The sequence below is a fragment of the Rhipicephalus microplus genome, chromosome 8, assembly GCF_043290135.1.
Source record: "Rhipicephalus microplus isolate Deutch F79 chromosome 8, USDA_Rmic, whole genome shotgun sequence".
In the NCBI taxonomy this organism is placed as follows: domain Eukaryota; kingdom Metazoa; phylum Arthropoda; class Arachnida; order Ixodida; family Ixodidae; genus Rhipicephalus; species Rhipicephalus microplus.
This window is the reverse complement of record NC_134707.1, coordinates 139866031-139874953: the sequence shown is the minus strand read 5'-3', so window position 1 is coordinate 139874953 and position 8923 is coordinate 139866031.

Sequence of the window (8923 nt, the reverse complement as noted above, 5' to 3'; positions counted from 1 at the left end):
AGTCTCCGCAACTAGAAACTCTGCAACTATCGATTCCACAACTAGAAACTCCACAACTACAAACTCCACAACTAGAGACTCCACAACTAGAAACTCCACAACTAGAGACTGCCAACTAGAGACTCTGCAACTAGAAACTCCAAAGCTAGAAACTCCACAGCTAGAAACTCCGCAACTAGAAACTCCACAACTAGAACCTCCACAACTAGAAACTCCACAACTTGAGACTTTGCAACTAGAAACTCGGCAACTAGAAACTCAACAGCTAGAAACCCCGCAACTAGAAACTCCACAACTAGAAACTCCACAACTTGAAACACCACAACTAGAAACTACGCCACTAGAAACTCTGCAACTAGAAACTGCACAGCTAGAGCGCCCGCAACTAGAAACTCTGGAACTAGAAACTCCACAGCTAGAACGTCCGCAACTAGAAACTCTGCAACTAGAAACTCCCCAACTAGAAACTCCACAGCTAGATAGTTCCCAACTAGAAGCTCCACAACTAGGATCTCCACAGCAAGAGACTCCACAACTAGAGACTGCACATCTAGAGACTCCGCCACTAGAAACTCAACAGCTACAAACTCCGCAACTAGAAACTCCACAACTAGAAACTTTACAACTAGAAACTCCATAACTAGACACTTCGCAACTAGAAACTCCACAACTAGAGACTCCACAACTAGAAAATTCTGCAACTAGAAACTCCACCACTAGACACTCTACAACTTGAGACTCCGCTACGAAAGTCTCCGCAACTAGAAACTCTGCAACTAGCAATTCCACAACTAGAAACTCCACAACTAGAAACTCCACAACTAGAGACTGCCAACTAGAGACTGTGCAACTAGAAACTCCACAGCTAGAAACTCCGCAACTAGAAACTCCGCAACTAGAAACTCCACAACTAGAAACTCCACAACTAGAAACTCCACAACTTGAGACTTTGCAACTAGAAACTCGGCAACAAGAAACTCAACAACTAGAAACTCCACAACTAGAAACTCCACAAGTAGAAACTCCACAACTTGAAACACCACAACCAGATACTCCACAACTACAAATTCCACAACTACAGACTCCACAAATAGAAGCTCCAGAACTAGAAACTCCACCACCAGACAATCCGCAACTAGAAACTCCGCAACTAGAAACTCTACAACTAGAAATTCCACAACTGGAGACTCCACAAAAAGAAAACTCCTTAACTAGAAACTCCACGATTAGACACTCCACAACTTGAGGCTGCGCAACGACAGATTCCGCAACTAGAAACTTCCAACTAGAAACTCAAAAGCTAGAAACTCCACAACTAGAAACTCCACAACTAGAGTCTCCACAACTAGAAACTCCACAACTAGAAACTCCGCAACTAGAAACTCCACAACTAGAAACTCCACAACTTGAGACTCCGCAACTAGAAACTCCACAACTTGAAACTCTGCAACTCGAAACTCTGCAACAAGAAAATCCACAACTATAAACTTAAGTAGAAACTCCCCAACTAAAACTACACAACTTGAAACTCCGCTACTAGAAACTCCGCAACTAGAAAATCCACAACTAGAAACTTCAAAACTAGAAACTCTACAACAAGAAACTCGACAACTTGAAACTCCACAACTAGAAACTCCACAACTAGAGACTGCACAACTTGAGACTTCGCAACTAGAAACTCGGACACTAGAAACTCAACAACTAGAAACTCCACGACTAGACACTCTACAACTTGAGACTCCGCAACGAAAGTCACCGCAACTAGAAACTCTGCAACTAGCAATTCCACAACTAGAAACTCCACAACTAGAAACTCCACAACTAGAGACTCCAGAACTGGAAAACTTCGCAACTAGAAACTCCACCACCAGACACTCCGCAACCAGAAACTCCGCAACTAGAAACTCTACAACTAGAAATTCCACAACTGGAGACTCCACAAAAAGAAAACTCCTCAACTAGAAACTCCACGATTAGACACTCCACAACTTGAGACTCCGCAACGACAGATTCCGCAAATAGAAACTCCGCAACTAGAAACTTCCAACTTGAAACTAAAAAGCTAGAAACTCCACAACTAGAAACTCCACAACTAGAGTCTCCAGAACTAGAAACTCCACAACTAGAGACTCCGCAACTAGAAACTCCACAACTTGAAACTCTGCAACTCGAAACTCTGCAACAAGAAAATCCACAACTATAAACTTAAGTAGAAACTCTCCAACTAGAAACTACACAACTTGAAACTCCGCAACTAGAAATTCCGCAACTAGAAAATCCACAACTAGAAACTTCAAAACTAGAAACTCTACAACTTGAAACTCCACAACTAGAAACTCAACAACTAGAAACTCCACACCTAGAAACTCCAACTACAAACTCCACAACTTCAAACACAGCAACTAGATACTCCACAACTACAAATTTCACAACTAGAAACTCCACAATTAGAAACTCCGCAACTAGAAACTCCACAACTCGAGACTCCATAACTAGGAACTCCACAACTAGAAACTCCACAACTACAGACTCCACAACTAGAAACTCTGCAACTAAAAACTCCACAACTAGAAACTCTACAACTAGAAACTATGCAACTAGAAACTCTGCCACTAGAAACTCCACAGCTAGAACGTCCGCAACTAGAAACTCTGAAACTAAAAACTCCGCAACAAGAAACTCCACAACTAGAAACTCCACAACTAGTGACTCCACAACTAGAAAACTCCGCAACTAGAAACTCCACGACTAGAAACTTTACAACTAGACACTCCATAACTAGACACTTCGCAACTAGAAACTCCACTAGAGACTCCACAACTAGAAAACTCTGCAACTAGAAACTCCGCAACTAGAAACTCCTCAACTTGAGACTCTATAACTAGGAACTCCACAACTAGAAACTCCACAACTACAGACTCCACAATTACAAACTCCACAACTAGAAACTCCAACACCAGATACTCCGCAACTAGAAAATCCGCAACTAGAAACTCCACAACTAGAAACTCCACAACTAGAAATTCCACAAGAGACTCAACAATTAGAGACTCCACAACTAGAAACTCTGCAACTAAAAACTCTACAACTATAAACTCCACAACTAGAAGCTCAACACTAGAATCTTCACAACTAGAAACTCCGCAACTAAAAACTTCACAACTAGAAACTCTACAACTAGAAACTCTGCAACTAGAAACTCCGCAACAAGAAACTCCACAACTAGAAACTCCACAACTAGAGACTCCAACACTAGAAAACTCCGCAACTAGAAACTCCACGACTAGACAATCCACAACTTGAGACTCTGCAACGACAGGCTCCGCAACTAGAAACTCTGCGAATAGAAACTCCGCATCTAGAAACTCCACAGCTAGAAACTTGCAACTAGATACTCCACAACTAGAAACTTTACAACTAGAAACTCCATAACTAGACACTTCGCAACTAGAAACTCCACAACTAGAGACTCAACTAGAACACTATGCAACTCGAAATTCCACGACTAGACACTCTACAACTTGCGACTCCGCTACGAAAGTCTCCGCAACTAGAAACACTGCAACTAGCAATTCCACAACTAGAAACTCCACAACTAGAAACACCACAACTAGAGACTCCACAACTAGAAAACTTCGCAACTAGAAACTCCACGACTAGACACTCCACAACTTGAGACTCCGCAACGACAGGCTCCGCAACTAGAAACTCTGCAACTAGAAACTACGCAAGTAGAAACTCCACCGCTAGAAACTCCACAACTAGAAACTCCACAACTAGAGACTGCCAACTAGAGACTGTGCAACTAGAAACTCCACAGCTAGAAACTCCGCAACTAGAAACTCCGCAACTAGAAACTCCGCAACTAGAAACTCCACAACTTGAGACTTTGCAACTAAAAATTCGGCAACTAGAAACTCAACAACTAGAAACTCCACAACTAGAAACTCCACAAATAGAAACTCCACAACTTGAAACACCACAACCAGATACTCCACAACTACAAATTCCACAACTACAGACTCCACAAATAGAAACTCCAGAACTAGAAACTCCACCACCAGACACTCCGCAACTAGAAACTCCGCAACTAGAAACTCTACAACTAGTAATTCCACAACTGGAGACTCCACAAAAAGAAAACTCCTCAACTAGAAACTCGACGATTAGACACTCCACAACTTGAGGCTCCGCAACGAGAGATTCCGCAACTAGAAACTCCGCAACTAGAAACTTCCAACTAGAAACTCAAAAGCTAGAAACTCCACAACTAGAAACTCCACAACTAGAGTCTCCACAACTAGAAACTCCACAACTAGAGACTGCACAACTTGAGACTTCGCAACTAGAAACTCGGCCACTAGAAACTCAACAACTAGAAACTCCACGACTCGACACTCTACAACTTGAGACTCCGCAACGAAAGTCACCGCAACTAGAAACTCTGCAACTAGCAATTCCACAACTAGAAACTCCACAACTAGAAACTCCACAACTAGAGACTCCACAACCGGAAAACTTCGCAACTAGAAACTCCATCACCAGACACTCCGCAACCAGAAACTCCGCAACTAGAAACTCTACAACTAGAAATTCCACAACTGGAGACTCCACAAAAAGAAAACTCCGCAACTAGAAACTCCACGATTAGACACTCCACAACTTGAAACTCCGCAACGACAGATTCCGCAACTAGAAACTCCGCAACTAGAAACTTCCAACTTGAAACTAAAAAGCTAGAAACTCCACAACTAGAAACTCCACAACTAGAGTCTCCAGAACTAGAAACTCCACAGCTAGAAACTCCGCAACTAGAAACTCCACAACTAGAGACTGCACAACTAGAGACTCCGCAACTAGAAACTCCACAGCTAGAAACTCCGCAACTAGAAACTCCACAACTAGAGACTACGCAACTAGAAACTCCACAACTTGAAACTCTGCAACTCGAAACTCTGCAACAAGAAAATCCACAACTATAAACTTAGGTAGAAACTCCCCAACTAGAAACTACACAACTTGAAACTCCGCAACTAGAAACTCCGCAACTAGAAAATCCACAACTAGAAACTTCAAAACTCGAAACTCTACAACTTGAAACTCCACAACTAGAAACTCAACAACTAGAAACTCCACACCTAGAAACTCCAACTACAAACTCCACAACTTCAAACACTGCAACTAGATACTCCACAACTGCAAATTCCACAACTAGAAACTCCACAATTAGAAACTCCGCTACTAGAAACTCCACAACTCGAGACTCCATAACTAGGAACTCCACAACTAGAAACTCCACAGCTACAGACTCTACAACTACAAACTCCACAACTAGAAACTCCACAACCAGAAACTCAACAATTAGAGACTCCACAACTAGAAACTCTGCAACTAAAAACTCCACAACTAGAAACTCCACAACTAGAAACTCCACAACTAGAAACTCCTCAACTAAAACTCCTCAACTAGAAACTCTACAACTAGAAACTATGCAACTAGAAACTCTGCCACAAGAAACTCCACAGCTAGAACGTCCGCAACTAGAAACTCTGCAACTAAAAACTCCGCAACAAGAAACTCCACAACTAGAAACTCCACAACTAGTGACTCCACAACTAGAAAACTCCGCAACTAGAAACTCCACGACTAGAAACTTTACAACTAGACACTCCATAACTAGACACTTCGCGACTAGAAACTCCACAACTAGAGACTCCACAACTAGAAAACTCTGCAACTAGAAACTCCGCAACTAGAAACTCCACAACTTGAGACTCTATAACTAGGAACTCCACAACTAGAAACTCCACAACTACAGACTCCACAATTACAAACTCCACAACTAGAAACTCTAACACCAGATACTCCGCAACTAGAAAATCCGCAACTAGAAACTCCACAACTAGAAACTCCACAACTAGAAATTCCACAAGAGACTCAACAATTAGAGACTCCACAACTAGAAACTCTGCAACTAAAAACTCGACAACTATAAACTCCACAACTAGAAGCTCAACACTAGAATCTTCACAACTAGAAACTCCGCAACTAAAAACTCCACAACTAGAAACTCTACAACTAGAAACTATGCAACTAGAAACTCTGCAATTAGAAACTCCACAGCTAGAACGTCCGCAACTAGAAACTCTGCAACTAGAAACTCCGCAACAAGAAACTCCACAACTAGAAACTCCACAACTAGAGACTCCAACACTAGAAAACTCCGCAACTAGAAACTCCACGACTAGACAATCCACAACTTGAGACTCTGCAACGACAGGCTCCGCAACTAGAAACTCTGCAAATAGAAACTCCGCATCTAGAAACTCCACAGCTAGAAACTTGCAACTAGAAACTCCACAACTAGAAACTTTACAACTAGAAACTCCATAACTAGACACTTCGCAACTAGAAACTCCACAACTAGAGACTCAACTAGAACACTATGCAACTCGAAATTCCACGACTAGACACTCTACAACTTGCGACTCCGCTACGAAAGTCTCCGCAACTAGAAACACTGCAACTAGCAATTCCACAACTAGAAACTCCACAACTTGAAACTCCACAACTAGAGACTCCACCACTAGAAAACTTCGCAACTAGAAACTCCACGACTAGACACTCCACAACTTGAGACTCCGCAACGACAGGCTCCGCAACTAGAAACTCTGCAACTAGAAACTACGCAAGTAGAAACTCCACCGCTAGAAACTCCACAACTAGAAACTCCACAACTAGAGACTGCCAACTAGAGAATGTGCAACTAGAAACTCCACAGCTAGAAACTCCGCAACTAGAAACTCCGCAACTAGAAACTCCACAACTAGAAACTCCACAACTAGAAACTCCACAACTTGAGACTTTGCAACTAAAAACTCGGCAACTAGAAACTCAACAACTAGAAACTCCACAACTAGAAACTCCACAAATAGAAACTCCACAACTTGAAACACCACAACCAGATACTCCACAACTACAAATTCCACAACTACAGACTCCACAAATAGAAACTCCAGAACTAGAAACTCCACCACCAGACACTCTGCAACTAGAAACTCCGAAACTAGAAACTCTACAACTAGTAATTCCACAACTGGAGACTCCACAAAAAGAAAACTCCTCAACTAGAAACTCCACGATTAGACAATCCACAACTTGAGGCTCCGCAACGACAGATTCCGCAACTAGAAACTCCGACACTAGAAACTTCCAACTAGAAACTCAAAAGCTAGAAACTCCACAACTAGAGTCTCCACAACTAGAAACTCCACAACTAGAAACTCCGCAACTAGAAACTCCACAACTAGAGACTGCACAACTAGAGACTCCGCAACTAGAAACTCCACAGCTAGAAACTCCGCAACTAGAAACTCCACAACTAGAGACTCCACAACTAGAAACTCCACAACTTGAAACTCTGCAACTCGAAACTCTGCAACAAGAAAATCCACAACTATAAACTTAAGTAGAAACTCCCCAACTAGAAACTACACAACTTGAAACTCCGCTACTAGAAACTCCGCAACTAGAGACTGCACAACTTGAGACTTCGCAACTAGAAACTCGGCCACTAGAAACTCAACAACTAGAAACTCCACACCTAGAAACTCCAACTACAAACTCCACAACTTTAAACACCGCAACTAGATACTCCACAACTACAAATTCCACAACTAGAAACTCCACATTTAGAAACTCCGCAACTAGAAACTCCACAACTTGAGACTCCATAACTAGGAACTCCACAACTAGAAACTCCACAACTACAGACTCTACAACTACAAACTCCACAACTAGAAACTCCACAACCAGAAACTCAACAATTAGAGACTCCACAAGTAGAAACTCTGCAACTAAAAACTCCACAACTAGAAACTTCACAACTAGAAACTCTACAACTAGAATCTTCACAACTAGAAACTCCGCAACTAAAACTCCACAACTAGAAACTCTACAACTAGAAACTATGCAACTAGAAACTCTGCAATTAGAAACTCCACAGCTAGAACGTCCGCAACTAGAAACTCTGCAACTAGAAGCTCCGCAACAAGAAACTCCACAACTAGAAACTCCACAACTAGTGACTCCACAACTAGAAAACTCCGTAACTAGAAACTCCACGACTAGAAACTTTACAACTCGAAACTCCATAACTAGACACTTCGCAACTAAAAACTCCACAACTAGAGACTCCTAAACTAGAAAACTCTGCAACTAGAAACTCCACGACTAGACACTCTACAACTTGAGACTCCGCAACGACAGGCTCCGCAACAAGAAACTCTGCAACTAGAAACTCCACAACTAGAGACTCCACAACTAGAAAACTCCGCAACTAGCAACTCCACAGCTAGAAACTCCGCAGCTAGAAACTCCACAACTAGAAACTCCACCACCAGACTCTCCGCAACTACAAACTCCGCAACTAGAAACTCCAAAACTTGAAATTCCACAACAAGAGACTCATTAAATAGAGACTCCACAAATAAAAACTGCACAACTAGAAACTCCACTACTGGAAACTCTGCAACTAGAAACTCGACAACATTAAACTGCACAACTAAAAACTCCACACATATAAATTCCACAACTTCAAACTCCACAACTAGAAACTGCGCAACTAAAAACTCCACAACTAGAAACTCCACAACTAGAAACTACGCCACTAGAAACTCTGCAACTAGAAACTCCACAGCTAGAACGTCCGCAACTAGAAACTCTGCAACTAGAAACTCCACAACTAGAAACTCCAAAGCTAGAAACTTCCCAACTAGAAGCTCCAGAACTAGAAACTCTACAGCAAGAGACTGCACAACTAGAGACTGCACAACTAGAGACTGCCCCGCTGCGGTGGTCAAGTGGCTAAGGTACTCGGCTGTTGACCCGCAGGTCGCGGGTTCGAATCCCGGCGGCGGCGGCT